The sequence below is a fragment of the Plectropomus leopardus genome, chromosome 1, assembly GCF_008729295.1.
Source record: "Plectropomus leopardus isolate mb chromosome 1, YSFRI_Pleo_2.0, whole genome shotgun sequence".
In the NCBI taxonomy this organism is placed as follows: Eukaryota; Metazoa; Chordata; class Actinopteri; order Perciformes; family Serranidae; genus Plectropomus; species Plectropomus leopardus.
The window spans coordinates 27902217-27922066 of record NC_056463.1 but is presented as its reverse complement, the minus strand read 5'-3'; positions in this window follow the sequence as shown (position 1 = coordinate 27922066).

Here is a 19850-nt window from a genome sequence, read left to right as displayed (position 1 = left end):
GTTTTGCAGAAAAGTACAATGCCAGTGTGTTTACTCTGGTGATTGGGCTGTGTCTCAACACTTATTCCCCATTCATTAATTGAAAAAGATTTAAAGTGGTTAAGTGAGTGTGCGTATGTATGCATACATGCAGGTATGTGTGAAGGCTATTTCAGGAGCATTACTCTGCATGCCATAAATGCACATGACTTCTGCACTGTCATTACACGTTCAATTCAATCTGTGCAGACATTATGGCAGATGAGACTTTTTCTGTGACCGTATAGACACTGTATCAAGTTTCTTTTATAAGTTTCTGTTGTTCAAATCAAATAATTGTTTCTTCTTCTTTGTGTCAGTGCTTTGTACTGTACCTGCCCTCTGTTACTTCCTGATGTTAGCCATTCTTCTGATCTTGTCATTTGCTCTTTTATAAGTACATTGATTCTGTAGGTCAGGTTTGCTGACCAGTCCCCTCCCCCCCTTGGAGACTCTTTCATGTTCCCAGCAGCAACCTGACACCTGCTCTGGACCCCAGCAGTCAGCTTCCATAATCCATACATCACACACACACACACACACACACACACAGATAGAAACACACATACAGAAACACTCATAAAAAAACAGTGAAGCCACACGCATTCTCTCACAGGCATGTATATGGACATGTTCACATCTGCAAACACACCTTCAACATACAAACACACGACTCGACAGGTAGACATTACGCTGTTATAGACACTTTGCTGGACATCAATATTCTGGGACAAATTGATTGGTCGGGATGTTGTGATGTATGGAGTGTTTGAACATACTCAAAGCAATTCTCTTTGCACTTACATTGTACTGGCAACAGGCCATATGGCTTCAGGATAATACCTCTTCACAGGCCATCACCTTTGGCCAATGTTCACATCAGTGTGGACTTGTCCAGAATGTGCCCTGCCTCTCACCCAGTGCATGTTGGGATAGACACCAGCCCTGAGCTGGATGGTCAGGTGCAGAGATGGATCTAAAGATTGATTTTTATTTATGCATATAAGGAATGCGAAATTAGTCTGAATTTCAAAATAGTTATCCCATCAAGTGCACCGAGGGGGGGAAATCAGTCACTGATATGCTGTATGCCTCTAAATGTTATACATTTTCCTTTATGTTTAAGATTTAAGTTGTAATGCTTAGAATTTTAACATTAGACATTTACAATCTGGTATTACTCCTTAGGATGTTTTTGTTAATGCTTGTTCATTGTATGGAAATTGCCTACACAGGAACACAAATTGGATTTCACAGAAAACAATGCAGCATGTTACCATTCGTAACATTATATCGTAATGTTATATATATTTTTAACTTCACACCCTCAACAGCTGTACCAGAGTTCAGTTAAGTTACAGCGAGAAAGAAGTAAACCTTTCATACTGCTGCTGTGATAGCTGTATGTGTTCTTTGCTGTTGTCCCTTTCCCCTTTCCCTTTTCTGTATATCTGCCCAGGTGTGCCGCATCACCTAACAAGGTGCACTGCACCTGACTGGGGAAGCAGTTGCTGAAAATTCTTCTTTGGCACTAGGAGAGGAGAGAGGCTTCTGGTGTTCGGACTGCTGGTCTTGCTGCCTCTCTGCCTGGGATTTTTGTCTAGTTTGTATGTTTTTGTTAATAAATGCCCTGGACTTTATTCTTTTAAAGGTGTCTCATGTGACAATGTGATTTTGTTGCCTCATAGGGTTGGGCGTAACACTGCTGAAGTTACATGCAATTTATTTGTCATAGACTGTTCATAAAACGTGCATCTGGGGCACCCAGTTGCTCACTTGGAAGGGTGGGTGCCCTATGTGAAAAGGCTATATCCTTTCCGCAGAGGCCGCAGGTTCGATTCTATAACCTGTGGCCCTCTCCTGCATGTCATGCCCCCTTTCTCCCCCTTCCATGTTAGACCTGTCCTTTCAATTACAAAGAAAAAACCCAAACAATCTTTTAAAATATACGCTTCCCCATATTTTATCATCATCATCTATAGTGAAAAACCGCACAAGCAGAATCGTAATTATTCGAAATTCGAAAATAAATAAGAATGAACACTTGAAGTTCAATTGAAGCAGGCAGGCAGAGTGGAAGGTAAGGCATTAACTACATCAATATCCACATCCCTAATATCAACCAGCCAAATCTGATGTTGAACTGCTTGCTTCTACAGCTAGCATATGCACTGTAATAAAACATGTGTTGTACTATAAATAACACATTTTTTCATACAGTGTCTTTGAATTTGCTCATCAAGCAAACCTCTAGAAAGTCCCTAACTCATGATGCAGTTTTTTAGAGACTAGGTGTGCAGTGAGACTTGATATTTCTCATTTGTGATTTGTATTACACTCTACCATCATACCAGCATAAAGAAGAAACCCCCCACTTGTGCAAGTGAAGAGTGTTAGTGCTACAGAAATATGTTTAAACCCAACTGGGATATCACTGTCGCCAATGTAAAAGCGATGATTGGACATAACTGACTTGCAGGCAGCAAAGATAAAATTAGTTGGATTTTAATGTACATCTCTGGTATATCAAAACTGCACTAAGGAAGAAAAACACCAAGAAGAGTCCAGGAAGTGATGGCAGTGGGACAGAGTGAAGACTCCAACAGGACGTTGTCTCATTGTGTGCTAATTGTGTCTTTAACTACACTTTCCGGTGGTGGAGCAGGTGTGGAGCAGCAAGTCTTCATGCTGATGGTTTTCCAGCGGGTCCATATATGAAGTACCTTGTTAAGCTAAGGTGGTCGATAGAGTCAACGGTGTTTGTGTGTCCTCATTAGCTGCAGGATGTCCCTCAGTAGGAGAGGGGAGGTAAGAAGGCCCTCATCGATGATGTGTGTGTGAGCGTTTGTGTGTGTGAACCATCACATTGATCGATCCCACTCATAATCTCCCATGACCCCCTAGGCAGCATGAATTACACCAGTGGGCAGTGTTTTCTGTGTGTGTATGTGAGAGTAGGGGGTGGGGGTCTCTATAATTACAGCAGATGGAGATAGTATCTGAGGGACCTGCACACAGGGGAAGCTGAGTGAGGGCAAGTGGATTAACAGAAAGAAGAGGTGTGAAGAAGGCCGAACAGTGAAGGAGTTCCTCCGCTCTGCTTTACAAAACAGCAGGACCCCTTGCTCCTCTCAAAAAGACAGATCCAAGTGAAAGCTACGATCCCCTCTCAGACTTTTCATTTCTTAAATCCACTTGACACAGGATGTTGTTTGTATCCTCTTCTCTACTGGCAAAAGCACAATGATGCACATGTACAAACATGCTGACGGTTTAACCAGTCCAAGAAAATGTTGGATTTGTGTGTTTACACAAAGCACAGATAGATTGCATTTGTACGTTTCATATGTATCATACCAATGTTCATAAAGTGAAATAGTTCTGATAAATGACTTTGTAATCCTGACATGAGGATGATGGTGGAAGGTGCGAAACCTAGTTGAGAGGGCTGCAAAGCTATCGGCGACTGCAGACCACTTTTCTAGACCAGCATACAACAAAAATTGTTGTTTGGGGTGGAATATTTAGCCATAATTCTGCCACCAAAGCTGGGAAAAAATCTTTGAAGCCAAAATCGGATGTTTTCCTAACAATAAAGTGGTTTTTGAGTCTTATCATAACTACATGTTAACCACACAACACATGCACTAAATGACAACATACCTATGCAACATACAAGCATTTTTAGAAGTGTACAATGTCAACATTTATTATGGCAATTGGGTTGCGTTTTACACTATTCCACTGACTGGTGCCAAGAATGTACCAAGAAATGTAGTAATGCATGGGCAAAAAGCATAGAAGACGACATGCTAGCCAGCATTAATATGTGTGTAAAAAGTCACAATTTGAAATGATTTGAATGAAATGCATTAAAAAATTTTGTTTACAAACAAGACGAAGACCTTTTAGTCTTTGTCTTTTTGTCAGTTAGGCTGCACCAACGCTCAGTAGTACAAAAAGCTAATACATCTCAGTATTTGCTAATTAGCACTGAACACAAGGTAAAGCTGAGACTTGAGGCAAAGTACCATACAAACTAAAAATTTGACCTGATTATGGTGGAAGTGTCACGATCCCTGCCCTTCTCCTCCCTCCAGTACTTTTCCATTCACTCTCCCTCTGCTCACTCTACCTGCTGGCCACGCCCACTCTGCCTGCTCTGCTCGCTCACCTCCCAGCTGCAGCTCATCAGTAATCAACCCAGGATATAAGCCTGCTCCACACACACACTCGTCGCCAGATTGTTCTTCCGCGTCATGCAAGACTCTCCAGCGTTTTCCTGCCTGATCTTCAAAAGCCGACCCTGCCAGTCCCCGACCTGCTCTCTTCGCCTGATCCCCGGTAAACCTACCTGCCTTCTGTCCCCGACCACGTGTTCTGCTTCGGCGTTCCTGATCTGCTCCGCTGGTAAAGACTCCTCCGCCTGGCTCCGACGATTCCGCTGTTTGATCCCCACTGGTACCGCTGCATTCTCGGACTGCTCAATCGGCTTCGAAACCTCCGCCTGTTCCCGACCACTCTTCCGCCTTCTCCTCGACGGTACCTCCACACGTGCTGCCGAGCTGTCGGACTACAGGGTTTCCTCCTCATCCACGCCGAGTGCAGTAAGCTTCGTTTCTTCGCTTCGTTCACCCTCCAGAGACTTTGTTTGGGGTTCCAACCCGAAGAACGAACTTTGTGCAGAATTGCCTCACCTTGCTTCGTGTTTAATTTGTGCTGGGTTTAATAAACGTCATTACCAACTACTCCTGTTTACCGGTGTACTGCATCTGGGTCCACACAACACCCGTTACAGTACAATCTGGCCAAACATGGACCCAGCAGATAACACCGCTCTCCAGTCCCGTCTTGCCCGCGTTGAGGGAATGTTGCAGCAACACGAGGCTCAACTCACCTCTAACGCAGCCGAAGCTCGCCAATCGGCTTCAGCGCTGGAACGTGCGCTAACCCAGTTAGCCACCCAATCCAGCAGATGGCTTCCTCGCTGACCCAGCACGCTTCGCCAACACCGGCTTCCGCCTCGCCTGCTCCACTACAGACGCTAACGCTCAGCCCGGTGTCCGAACCTCGGGTGGGGGCTCCCGAACGATACGCCGGGGATCCAGAGGGCTGTAACCCGTTTTTGACAAACTGTTCAATCCTGTTTGCCCTGCAGCCACATACCTTCGCCACAGAGGGAGCCAGAGTCGCCTTCGCCATTTGCCAGAGTCGCCTTCCCACTCCGCCGTTCCCCACAAACGTGGGGAACGGCGGAGTGGGAGAGAGGCACGCCAGCTTGCACCTCCTTCCAGACCTTCGCGGAGGAACCTCGAAAGGTTTTCAGACCAGTTCCAGTGGGACCAGACGCCACCGGGGGTCTCCTGAGCCAAAGACAGGGAAGTCGGACGGTCGCAGATTTCGCCATCGACTTCAGAACCCGGGCCAGGCTGAGCGAGTGGAACATGGCAGCTCAGTGTGACGCCTTCCTCAATGGGCTAGCTCCATACATTAAGGACGAGTTGGTTTCGTTCGACCTTCCCAGCTCATTGGATGGCCTGATAGAACTGACCACAAGGTTAGACAGGCGGATTCAGGCCAGAAGAAGAGAGCAACGTTTGGAGGGAGCTGACCATCGGTTCTCCATCCGCCAGCATGGGCCACCTGCTAACCCCGGTCTCCATTCTGAAGCCACCCCGGGGCGGAGGGGTCCCACACCCCCGCCACCTTCATTGACTCTGGAGCCGATGTCAATCTCATCGATGAGGAACTCGCCTGGCAACTGGAGATCGAGCTGGATCCTCTGCCCCACCCCATACCGGCCAGCGCTCTAGATGGTCACCTCCTGGGGAGAGTCACTCACCAGACCATGCCCATCTCGATGCTCCTGTCAGGCACGCACCTCGAGACCATCAGCTTTCATGTACTAAGGTCTCCTAACCTCCCGCTGATCCTTGGTTATCCCTGGCTGCGCCGTCATAACCCCCACATTGACTGGTCCACAGGGTCTGTGTTGGGGTGGAGTCCCTCTTGTCGCCAGATCTGCCTTCACAGACTGTCACGCCCTTGCCACCTGCCAGTTCCTGCTCCACTCCAGATCTCTCCATGGTACCTCCTGAATATCATGACTTCCGGGAGGTGTTCAACAAAACGAGGGCCACGTCGCTGCCTCCGCATCGGCCCTACGACTGCGCCACTGACCTCCTTCCTGGTTCTGTTCCTCCCAAGGGGCGCCTGTACTCCCTGTCGGCACCTGAAAGAGAGGCTATGGACACGTACATTAAGGATGCCTTGGCGTCCGGCATCATCTGTCCCTCCTCATCTCCCGCCGGCGCGGGGTTCTTCTTCGTTGGCAAGAAGGATGGCTCCCTGAGGCCCTGCATCGATTACCGGAGTCTTAATGACATTACCATTAAAAATCGTTACCCTCTGCCTCTCATCGCCTCAGCTTTTGAACTGCTTCAAGGGTCCACCATCTACACAAAACTGGATCTGCGCAACGCCTATCACCTGGTTTGGATCCGTGAGGGGGACGAATGGAAGACGGCCTTCAACACACCAACAGGACACTATGAATACCTGGTGATGCCTTTCGGGCTAACCAATGCCCCGGCCGTTTTTCAGGCTCTCATCAATGACGTGCTCAGAGACCTGCTCAATAAGTACGTGTTCGTGTACCTGGACGATATTCTGATCTTCTCCCGCATGAAGCAAGAGCACGTACACCACGTCCAAACTGTCCTGCAACGCCTGCTGAGTAACTCCCTCTTCGTCAAGGCCGAGAAATGTGAGTTCCATGCCTCATCAGTTTCCTTCCTGGGCTACATCATTGGTCACAATCATATGGAGATGGACCCTGCCAAAGTCTCAGCAGTTACCTCATGGCCAGTTCCTGATTCCCGCAAGCAGCTGCAGCGCTTCCTGGGGTTTGCCAATTTCTACAGGCGGTTCATCCGGGGCTACAGTGCGGTGGCGGCACCTCTCACGGCTCTCACCTCCTGCAACATCCCCTTCCGTTGGTCTCCGGCCGCGGAGGAAGCTTTCCAAACCCTCAAGAGACGCTTCAGCTCGGCCCCCATCCTCCTGATCCCGGACCCAGAAAGACAGTTCGTGGTGGAAGTGGATGCCTCAGATGTGGGGGTGGGGGCTGTCCTCTCCCAACGGTCCGCTAAGGACCAGAAACTTCATCCCTGTGCCTTCTTCTCACGACGCTTATCCCCAGCAGAGAGGAATTATGATATTGGCAACCGTGAGCTGCTGGCGGTAAAATTGGCGTTGGAGGAATGGAGGCACTGGTTAGAGGGAACCAAGGTCCCAAAGTCCCCTTCCTCGTCTGGACAGATCATAAAAATCTCGAGTACATCCGCTCAGCCAAAAGACTCAACTCACGCCAAGCCCGGTGGGCTCTGTTCTTTGCAAGATTCACTTTCACCCTGTCATACCGACCTGGTTCCCGCAATATCAAGCCTGACGCTCTGTCCCGTCAGTTTCTGGTTGGGGAGGGGGACTCCTCCAACTCGGACAGTATAATTCCTGCCTCTTGTCTCCTGGCCGCCCTCACCTGGGAGATCGAGGAACGAGTTAAAGCTGCGGTGGAGGATCAGCCGGGGCCCAGCTCGCGCCCTCCAGACCAACTCTTCGTTCCTCAAAACCTAAGATCCGAGGTCCTGCAGTGGGCCCACAGTTCCCGGCTCACCTGTCACCCAGGTATTGCTCGTACCAAGGAGATGGTGCAACGACGGTTTTGGTGGGCTACCATGGACGAAGACATCACTGACTTTGTTAACGCCTGCCCAGTCTGCAGCCAAAATAAGACACCACGGGGGGCTCCTGCCGGTCATCTTCAGCCATTACCTGTGCCACATCGCCCCTGGTCCCACATCTCCTTGGACTTTGTAACCGGTCTGCCACTGTCGGGAGGCAACACCACAATCCTGACAGTGGTAGATCGGTTCAGTAAAATGGCTCACTTCGTGCCCCTGCCCAAGCTCCCGTCTGCTAAAGAGACTGCCGAGCTGCTTCTGGTACACGTGTTCCGGCTCCATGGCCTTCCCTCTGATGTGGTCTCGGACCGGGGCCCTCAGTTCACCTCCTCGTTTTGGAGGGAGTTCTGCCGTCTCCTGGGTGCATCTACCAGCCTGTCCTCCGGTTACCACCCACAGTCCAACGGCCAGACGGAGAGGAAGAACCAGCAGATGGAGACAACACTCCGTTGTATGGCGTCAAAGTACCCTGCCTCCTGGGCCTCACAATTGTTGTGGGTAGAGTACGCTCACAACACTCTCACCAGCTCTGCCACTGGCATGTCCCCATTCCAGTGTGCTTATGGGTTTCAACCCCCCCTGTTCCCGGACCAAGAAAAAGAGACTGCCTACCCTTCAGTTGAGGCCTTCATCTGTTGCTGCCGTCGGACCTGGGTCCAGGCCAGATCCGCACTGCTGGAGTCCGCAGAATGATACGCTGCAGCCGCCAACCGTCGTCGTTCCCGGGCCCCCGCCTACCAAGTGGGGCAGAAGGTTTGGCTGTCGACCTGGGACCTTCCCCTGAGAGAGGACTCTAAGAAATTGGCTCCCAAGTTCGTCGGCCCGTTCCCCATCGACAAGGTGATCAACCCGGTGGCGGTCCGACTACGGCTGCCCCGAACCATGCGGGTCCACCCCACCTTTCACGTCTCCCGACTCAAGCCATTCAGAGAGAGCCCTCTACAACCGACGTCCCGGCCACCTCCTCCTCCCCGCATCATTGATGGGACCCCTGCCTACACTGTGCACCGCCTGCTACGCTCTCGCCGCCGTGGACGGGGGCTTCAGTACCTCGTGGATTGGGAGGGGTATGGACCGGAGGAGCGGTCGTGGGTTCCGGCACGCCAGATTCTGGATGACCGTCTCGTGGAAGAGTTTCACCGTCTGCACCCCGACCAGCCCTCCAGACTCGCCCTGGCACGTGGGGGTCCCGATTCTGCTCCCCGTCCTGCCCCTGCTTCCACGCCGCCCGGGGATGACGACGTGGGGTCTGCCTCGGAGGACGACGGTCTCCGCTCCGCCGACGAGGGGAGTGTTTCGGGATTCTTCGCTTCGTTCACCCTCCAGAGACTTTGTTTGGGGTTCCAACCCGAAGAACGAACTTTGTGCAGAATTGCCTCACCTTGCTTCGTGTTTAATTTGTGCTGGGTTTAATAAACGTCATTACCAACTACTCCTGTTTACCGGTGTACTGCATCTGGGTCCACACAACACCCATTACAGGAACATTAAAAGTCAGGAGATCAATTAAGTTTTACAAGTCTTCTTGAGGGGAACATGTTCGTATGTACCAAAGTTCCTTCCATTGATTCCAATAGTAGACATTGCCTAGTCACCATAAATATCTCTACAAAAATTCATGCTAATTTATCTGATATTTTTTAAAACAATTAAGTCACTTAACACTGTAACTAAGGTACCTTTAATTGTGGCAGTTCTAAACTAACCTTCAGTGGAAATGAGAACAGGCTTAAAGGCATGGTGCAGACTAATCAGCAAAACTTCTCAGCTGCATTGAGGTTCAAGTACTAAATTTAATCTTCCTCCATTTAGTTATATCTCAACTGTCATTAGCTCTTTCAGATGAAAAGCTAATCTGTTTGGTAACTGTGACACCAGAGCCGGGAAAAAAAACAACCACATACTTTTTTTGTTTCCATTACTGTATGGTAAATAAGGCTCATGTTCACTGTGACTGCCAAATAAGCAATTTAAACTTCCATTTTAATCAAACACTTGGCATTTGTATCCGGGAGTGATGCTGTCAGAGACAACGAGAGAATTTGATTAAATTCTTATGCCCAGCATTACAAGTATCCAACAGCAAAGAAGTGAAAAGTTCAGATAAAAGAGAAGGGCCAGGAATAGGAGTCAGGCACAGAAAGTTTATTTTTATTACTTCCACCATGGAGGTTATGTTTGCAGTTCAGGTTGTTTGTCTGCTTGCAAGCAAAAGCTACAGGCCCTTTTTTCAAGAAACATGGTGGAAGGGTGTAGCATGGGCCAAAGAAGAAACAATAATATTTGGGGGCAGATCTGAATCCTGGTACTCATACGCAATTATTTTTCCTTTTTCGTTAACAAGGCATGTGGCATTGCCAGAACAAATGCCAAATATCTTAAAGCCTAGACAGGAAACAGAAAGAGGCCATATTTTATCCAGTTTTGAGTTTTGCCATGAATTAAACACCACTCAATTCCAAGGAAAATATCCCAGTTAAGTAAGTTGCAGTTTGTTGTAGTACCATTTAGCTTTGTGTGAAACTGCTCAGTGAACTACATTTCTCATCTCACACAATAGACGATATCAACACAAGCAAACAGGTTAGATAACAAAGATATTCCACGCATAAATGTAACTTTACCTTACCTTATGTGTTTCAATCAGCAACTCCTGTTTTTTTTATTAGCTGGGAAGTGGAAGGACAAACAGCACCCATTGCTCGTTTGAGCATATCTCAATATGAAACACAGACATTGTTATCTCAGTGGGATAGAAAGCTATGACATCAACTCAGCGACTTGTGTAGTCTTTCTAATTACATGTTCTCAAATTCATGTACATTAACAGTGTAATGACAAACTGCATCTTTCTGATCTAGTGAGATTTCCCTTTAAAATCACAAACATCATATGTGTAATTCATGGCACAGTTTAAATTGAATTATAAAAGATGAATTTTTGTCTTGCCATTAACTACTGTACATATTTTTTCTCAAATAGCCTAATGTCCCATGGTGGTCCACCAGAAGAGGAGGGACTTCACCTCTCTATAACAACAAAACATAGCCAAAACTAAGTTGTGGAAACCACCTGATTATACTCTTACTTACATTCAAATGAGACTTGTCCACAATAAAACCCACCAGAGATGTTAAGAAAATGTATCCAGGCATATAAAGTGGCTGTGCTTGCAGATTTACATATTGTAGAGGACTGGGCTATTGGGGCTATGCTCTCTGGGTGCTCTTTTAGCTATGGTCTGTTTTTTATGAGACAAGAGCAAGATCACGTCTGCTCCTTCAGTCCTTCAGCCCTACCTGTTAATTTTCTTGGGGAGGAAAGAGGTTGGAGTTATATGAAGGTTGTCATATGAGTCTGCTCATACATCAAACCAGATGACCTTAGCCTCGGTGACAGTCAAGAGAGGACGGTGTGAGTGTGCGAGCTTGTATGGTCACGCACAAAACAGACATGTGCACGAGAGCATGCGTGTACAGCATGGCCTGTTTTTCATATAATTTAACCTTTTTGTCTATGTTACACTAACCTTCTGATCATTTCTGCACAACTACACTGAATATGCTAATCGGAACATAAGAAACGGTGAGCAAAATCAGGAAGCTGTGGGTGCACTAAGGGATATCCTCAGGTATAGGATTACACTGGTTGAAGATTATTATTGATTTGCTCATGGAGCTGTCAGTCTCCTCTCAGCTACCAGGAGCAGGGTGAGTGACAGGGATGGGGTTGGGTGGCCCGCAGCCAACCAGGAGGAACCACTCTGCTGGATGGGCTGGGAAGATGGAGGGAGATTGAGAGAAGGATAACACAGAGGGATAAGGGTAATTGATGATTGTTTCAGCAGTGGAGTGGGAGGAGGGAGAGGAGAGTGGGAGAGAGACATACACAGAGGAGGAGAGAGAGAGGGGCTGATGAATGGGAGAGGGAAGAGAAATGACTGAGGGCAGAGAAAGGTAGGTGATGAGACAGACTGTTGGTGTATTTTCCCTGTCTGTGAAGAGGAGGATCCAGCAGGACAAATATGTAGATCTGTTACATTTTTAAATTATGAATGACATTCTTACCCCCCTCACCCCCACAATAAGTGTTGGGGTAAGACATTTAAGTTTGACGGTTAAGGCTAGAGGCTCATGAATGCATTTTAATAGTGAAGGTCCTCAGAAGTGTAGAACTTTGTGTTTCAGATCACACTGTATGTGCATTGATTTCTTTTTTGCAGTTATTGTAGAGGTGTTTTGTCAAACATCACTCACTGGCCCTCCTTTTTCAAGCCTCTGTTATAGTGCAAAGGTAATCTAGTTTTCAGCCAAAAGGGTATTTTAAGATTTAGCAATGCAATTTAGCAAAATAATACTGTACAGACATTACTAAAGCAAGCCCAAAATAACGGCACTGGCCTGACACCATTTAACCGTAGAGTCGCAGTTGCAGGTCATGTGACACCCACTGACCGTAAAAAACTTTATTCCTCTACATGATTATGCATAAGAAAAGGCTGTAAAGGATGGCATGTTACCAGTCTTTGTAGTATAAAAAAAGAGCCATTATCTCCAATAAAAACTAAGAACTCTGATAGAGCAGTGTAAGGGAATTTATTTTCATGTGTGCAGGGTGCCAGCAAGATGTCAGCCAGCTGAGCCAGAGAGTGATTCTAATGCACATGCTCCCTGAGCCAAAAAACACAAAAACAGCAAGTGGGGTATTTTAAGCATTTTGTGATTAATTATAACATAACAGGCAACAAATCTTTTCAGGGCATTCATCATGACTTGTCATAGCAAGTTAATTACACTTGTGCTTTTCTTGCACGTCAAAATGTTCACCATGTTACACTGCATAACCAGATGTTTTTTAGAATAAGCATTTTTGATTACACCTTACCATGTTCCTCCTTCTGCTGATCTTAACCATCTGTGCCCTTGTCGCCTATTCTTAACCATCCATGCCAGCATGTACGTTTGCTGACATTTTGGCATTGGTTGCCATGTGCTGTTGTGTTGCTGTAAAGAGCAGACGTAGAAAGATACCTACCTTGTAATATGTAGACGTGGAAATCTACTGCAAAGTGGCAATATGTGACATGTTGGTGTCTTTGTCTCTGTTGTTGTCTTTGTCTTTCACGAACACACACAGCAAACTTTCTTATCAGTGCTGCTACACTGGGTTTACGTTGTCCAGTTTTTGACCAGAAAAATCTGTGGAAGTTAGACATAGTTAATTCTCTCCAGCAATGATGTCTGTTAAAAATGTTTCCTTTTGAGAAATGTGTAGGCCTAACACCATGTACTAACAGCAAGCAAGCATCCTCTCTATGCTCAGTGAACATGTTAAATATGCACCCCTGTAGCATCATGTAAACAAACCACTGTACCTATCAGCTGCACACTCATGTAAACAAATGACGTAGGTTATCAGCTGTGCATTAGAGATTATACTTAAAGCGTAATTAACTAACTGCACTGAGCACCTATTATGTGCACTAGAACATTTGTCCACAATAATGCATGTCTTTAGGTCCAGTTGGCCAGTCAGATCAGGCCTGTAGCAGGTAGTCTAGGGGTCGTAAGTAAGTAGTAGATGCTGATATGACAATTTAGCATGAAGTTTCACTAATTTCCTCAATCATGGAGCTATTCTAACACTATTCTAAACACACTGTTAGAAAATGGTTCACAAAAAAAAAATGATAAACACCTGTCAATATGCAACTGATTTATTACAGCTACAATCATACCAATAAGTGCTTAAACTTAAAAACAAAGAAACAAAGCAGCCAAGAAGAAATGCTAGCCTATAAACATTTAAGTGAGAGAGACATCTCACCAAGACAACTTTTAATGTTGTATGATTGTTGGTGCCAGACAGACAGCGTGGTCACTCCATCTCAGGAAACAGACGCCCTAATTGGATTTTCATGCACTAAAGTGTCTAGTTTTCTAAAAGAAAACACATAGTAAGCTGCACTGGGCCTGTTATTGTATACATTTGTGTTATACAGACAGCATACATTTACATTTGAGCCATTCAGGCAATGCTCTTTCTTAGAGTGACTTACAATGAGTGAAAGAGTAAAAGAGCTCTAGGTATGATATATTGAAAGGAATGACACCTCATCTGTGGAGAGTCTCTCTGTGTGTAAATCTAGTTTGTGTGATGCCTCCTCTATCCCTATGTCCTCCTCCTTGCACAACACTTACACAGAAGCACTTTAATCAGCCGTCATCTACTGATGGGGAACAACATGCACACTAGCAGAAACATGCACACACACTAGCAGACCTGCAGGCACACAAGTTTCTTTTTGATATTTTTTATATTCGGGCTCTTCCTTCTCTCACTCACATACTAAATCTCTCTGTGTATTTCTTTCTTTCACTGTCACTTTCACACACAAACACATGCAAAGCACACACACACACACACACACACACACACACACACATACACACACACACACACACGCACATACACACATACACACACAGAGTGATTCCCTCGGATTGCAGACGCAGGCAGAAACAGTCACTCTGATATTATTAGACATTGCACTTTAGAAAGCCAGATGATTCATGTTTTTATTTGAGAACTATAAAGTAGAACAATAAAGTATGATTGTAGCGCTCGCTGCAGCTTCCTGTTGCGGGACATGATGGGGGCCAATAAATGACAGCGTTGATTTCTGCTCACACATTACTCGTTGCCATGTAAAATTATCCATATTCATCTGTAGAGATGCTGTGAGAAGGGCTTTTGATAAAACACTGACAGATGTATTACATTAATGTGCCACGGTGAACATACAAGTCACACATGAAAAAAAAATTGGCAACATAATCACTTGTGCAAATTCGAATAACTTTTTTTTTTAATGTGCTGCTGTTGAGCAGGAATGCAATAAGATTTTAGGAATTAATGAACATTGAAAGCTGAAAAAAAGTGTGTATTTGAGAGGTGAGCTGCTTTAATCGATGTCACAGTCTATGTCCTGATTTCCTCAGACTTTTGGGAAGAGTTGTCTAGTGAATAAGACTCATTTAAATTGACTTCATTAGTAAGTCTGTGTTTGTTTTCAAAGGGTCACATGATAAGTCAGATTATCATTGAGAAGATTGTGTTTTCTTGGTTTCTGGGTATCAGTTACTGTGTTTTCCTCTCCTGTGTTCATGTGCTGCATTTACCCATCTACACACCTGCCCTGCATCAGCTTCATCAGTCCTTCCCTGCTCCTCAGTTTCTCCCAGCTCCCTGCCTGTTCCTCTGTCTCATCACCTTATTCTCCTCACCTGAGCTTCACTGCCTCTTTTTCTCCACCTGCACTTCATCTCCTCATCAGTCTAGTTTGTATTTAAGTCCTGGTTTTCAGTTCAGTTTTTGTTGGATCCTTGATTTGGTTGTATGATGTTCATTTGCTGTTCCTGTAGAGAGTGATCTTTTAAAGTTTCTTCTGTCTCCTGCTTTTGGGTCCACCTGCTCTGCATTACATGACACAAGAATACTTTAGATACCAAGGGAAAATATTGCCGATAAAAGTACATTAAAAATACCTTCCACAATATTCACCAACCCTCTGTGGCCTTTGAACCACACACTGCTCTGTACTACTTAGTCGAAGACTAAGAGAGTGATAGGTCAGGGCAATGTTGTAGTAAAGACCACCTAAACTGAGACCAAGTCATGACTAATCTAAATCTTTCAAACTTCTTATGAATTCTATTGCTCTCATACCGCTTTTACATTTTCTAACTGGGGAAGCCTGTGTCCAATAATTGTTCCTAAAGTGGCAGCCTAATAGGCATGGCTGCTTTGCACAGCAATTGAACAGGTTTGGGAAGGTGAAAAGGTATACAGGATTCAAACTTCTCTTTTTTGACAAGCTTTTCTTTAAGCCTTCACACTGCTGTCCGTTTTGTGTGTGCGATCAAGTGCAACAGCCTGCATACAATTTGGGAGAGACTTTATGAAAGTGTGAACTGTTATGCTCATTTGTATGATTCATGGCGTCTGCCCTCACTCTCATGACCTCAGGCTTTTTGCCCAGCCTTCGAGTGTGGCCATTTGGAAGAGCTATAAACACGTCTGCCTTTAGACAGTTAGGTGACTCATCGCACCAAGTTTATAACCATAATTCCAACAGGTACTGGGTCCCTTTAGCCCTCAATTCCAGGTATTTAGAATGTATAAAATCCCAGATTTTGGCTAAAGAAAAACTGTATGTTGTTTTTACATAACTGTCTAACTAATGAGACATCACATCCAGATCCCCCTCTCCCTATTGAGTTCACTGCAAACTACAACTGTTTGGGACAGCACTACTGCACGATTACACCAGGCTATTGTTAAATGCTATTGAATTATAATACTGTGCATCATGCATCTTGATTTAGTGATGTCTCAAAATATTTCTACATAAAGGTCACTTACATTACACTCAGTGTACAGTATTGGTTAATGACTGAATTGCATTTACCTGCTTCAGTTTCAGGGTTCTGATGATGTGCATGCTGATTCACTCCCACGCTTTCATGACTCACTTGGTCACTTGAATAAAAAACCTGGTCTCACTCCGAGGGCGTCAAAATATGCCACCTGGGCACCATTGTAGGATTTGTGTCAGCCACACCAGGCTTTCCACCAACTCCAATGTAAACCATCTCTTTCCATTACCACGATAAAGTACTGTTGTTGCCTAACCAAGTACTTTTGCTGCCTTAACCCAGCTGCCAACCCCCTCTGCATCAACACAAACATTTTAGTAAAGCCTGGAGCTTCTGCCCATGCAGTAAAATATGCGGAATAGGGATGAGATCACATTGCAATAGACCTGTGCCAACATAAATGTTATTAGTAACGCCTGTGCTTTTTCCTAATATGACAGGTGTCGCAGTCTGCTGTGTCCTGATTTCTTCAGACTTTTTGGGAGACTGGTCAAAGTGTATAAGCCTCACTTAAGTTGCTTTTATTAGAATGTCTGTCTTTGTTTTCACCAGTTATTGACAAGATTGTGTCTTCTTGGTTTCAGGGTTTGAGGTTATTGTGTTTTTCCCCCTCTTGTGATCCTGTGCTCCTTTCCATCATTTACACATCTACACACCTGCCCTGCTTCAGCCTCATTACTCCTTTTCTCCTCCTCAGTTTCTCCCAGCCAATCAGCTTCCCAACTTTTCTTCTGCCTCATCACTTTATTCCCCTCATCTGAGCTTCTCCACCCTTTTTCTCCACCTGCACTTCATCTCACCATCAGTCTATTTTCTATTCTATTTGTATTATTTTGTATTTTGTAAGTCCCTTTTTTTAGTTCAGTCATTGTTGGATCCTTGATTTAGTCGTGTGGTTTTCTGTTTGCTGTTTTCCATGCTCCAACCTAGAAATTAAGAGTTTTCTGTTTGAGTTCCAGTTGTCTGCCATCTCCTGCATTTGGGTCCAACTGGTCTGAATCTCATGACAAAATGTCAAAACTGTAAAAAATACCTTTCGTATCACTGACTGGGCTTGTTTCCATACCTTGTCTGAAAAGAATCGTGACGACTTTAAATAATTTTGAAATATACAGTGTTTCTGAATTATCATCTTTTGTGCTGCATGGATAGTTCATGTTGTTTTGTAATTTATTAGATATCAAAAACTTCTCATTATCCTTTGCTCTGAAGCATCACTGGTGGCCCGTACAGCTGTAGGTCTTCTTGAGTTTATGTCTTATCAGGAGTGCTAACCCTTTCACCGTTCTACCCTCAAGGCCAGAGGAGAACTACAACTTCGTCCATCTCAACAGATCAACTCTGAAGCTCTCAGGGAGGCCACTGGCTATTTCTGTCACAACTCTCGGTAATGCTCCTTCTTCTCCGGCCAAACTCATGTATAGAGTCTCTAAGGTTTCAGACTTCCTCCATTTTCAAAGCTGGAGGCCGCTGGGATCTTCTAAATCATGCCCTAGGTGTGTTCTTCAACCCAACTCATCTACACACTCTACAAAGAGTTCATGTTGGTTTTTTTTACTTTTTAAATCAAATTAAATTTGCTGCAGGTGGAGTCAAAAAGGTTGCTCAAACAAAACAAGGTGCATGAAATATGTCAGCATTTCTAAAGTATCTCTCATCATCATGGGTTGTTACAAGTGAATAGATTGTATAAATTATGCATTTTAGTTAAGCCTGGAACACAAGAATATTTGGCAAAAGTGAAGCCACTGTGTACAGACAGTTTTCTCCAGGTTTTGACTTTCCTCTTCAGGCACACATTATTTACAGACAGCTAGTGACTGTCTGCCACACCTCAAGGTGTCTGTGTCACCACCAAGAAGCCCGCCCGCACACACACACACCAAAGCATCACTACCTCTGACACACACAACAGACAGCGTGTCCCCGTCCCCTTGTCACACAACCCCTGGCCCCACCTCACTCTGTCCCCTTGGCCTGCCACTTCACTACCACCTCCCTCCCTCCTCTGTCTATGTGTGTGTGTGCTGATATACATGTGTCTTGGTGTGTCTGTCTGTGTGTGTGTGTGTGTGTGTCTGTGTGTGTGTGTGTGTGTGTGTGAGAGAGAGAGAGAGAGAGAGAGAGAGAGAGAGAGCACACACATCTCCCTCTCCCATCTGAAATATGGCCGTGTCTGCCTGGTCTGTATATCTTGGCTCGTCCCTTCAGCAGAAAACCTTGGTCGCTGCTGATGGAAGAAGCACCACCACAAATAGCTCAGAGATACGGCACTCAAACAGGTCACAGGCAAAACGAAGGAGGCGTGCACTCAATGACATTTGCGGACTGCATTCATGCACTCTTGATCCGTTACTCAGGGAGGAAGGATGATGGATCAAACCATAAAATGTTATGTTAAAAAATAAAATAAAACAATATTAAATCTAATAACCAGTGAATAACCTTTTATCTTTGGACAGTTTTGTCTGTGTGGGATGTAGACCAAGCCACAATGTGTCATAGCAATCTCTTTTATGCCATGATGATGATAGATATTATGATATAGTAATTAAATTTTGTCAAAACTCAATTTAAAGTCAGTTCATAGATGACATAAGCCAATGAAAAAATCTGTTTTGGGCTAATGCAGTGAAATAATGATAATAATGTTGTGGTCCATATATGATCCAGGTATGAGGTCAGTATTGAGGACAATACCGATACATTGCAATGTGCTGGAAAAATGTATTGATGAGTTTCTGTAATCTGAACCCTAGTAGAGACCACCTCCTTTTTGTCGACTGATTAATTCAGTAATTGATTTGAAACTTTAAATGTCACAATGCCAGCTACATTTTAAGTCTGTCATCACTTGCTGTTTAGCCTTAGTAATAAATACCCTATTAATTTATTTCACAGCAACAACAAATCATGTTAAATCTAATTTAAAACAGTTGTTAATTGCCTATGTTTGCCTTGTGAGAATAAAAAAGGATTATTGGTAAATATACCAAAAACAATACAGAAAATAGAACAACAAGGAGTCGCAGCACTGATGGTTACATTATTTTTGCATGATATTTAAGTGAAACTCTTTCCTACACCCCTGTAGGATTCAAATGGGGATTTTTAAAGTTTGGTCCTTACAAAGATTGCCACTATGCTTAGTTTTAAGTTTTTCATGATGAATTCCAGCAGTGAGAAGTTTTCACAGAAAAGCAAACCAAATTGGATATGAGGATGGACAGTAGGAAGGTGAGTTCCTTTTTTATGTTTTCTGTGGGTGTTTTGACACTTTGAACCTCATTCAGGCCACCTTTCTGGTGCACAGAGGGCGAGTGATACACAAAAAGCAGAATTTTGGGTGGATGGGGTTATGTTATGGTTACATTCTCTCTGTGTCAGTGTGGGTTTCCTCCAGATGCTCTGTTTACCTTCCACATGCAGTGAGTTGAAAATTCACTCAAATTAAACTGCAAACTCTAAGTTGACTGGAGCTGTAAGTGTGGGGTTTTTGTTTTGTTTTTTTTTTTTTGATTGACTGGCAACTTGTCCATGGAGGATTGTCTTCTTGCCTTGTGCATGCTGGGAAAGGCTCTGTTTTCCACATGAAAAGTAAAAAAAAAAATAAAAAATATTGGAAGGTTTAATGACTTAAAATGAATGCTTT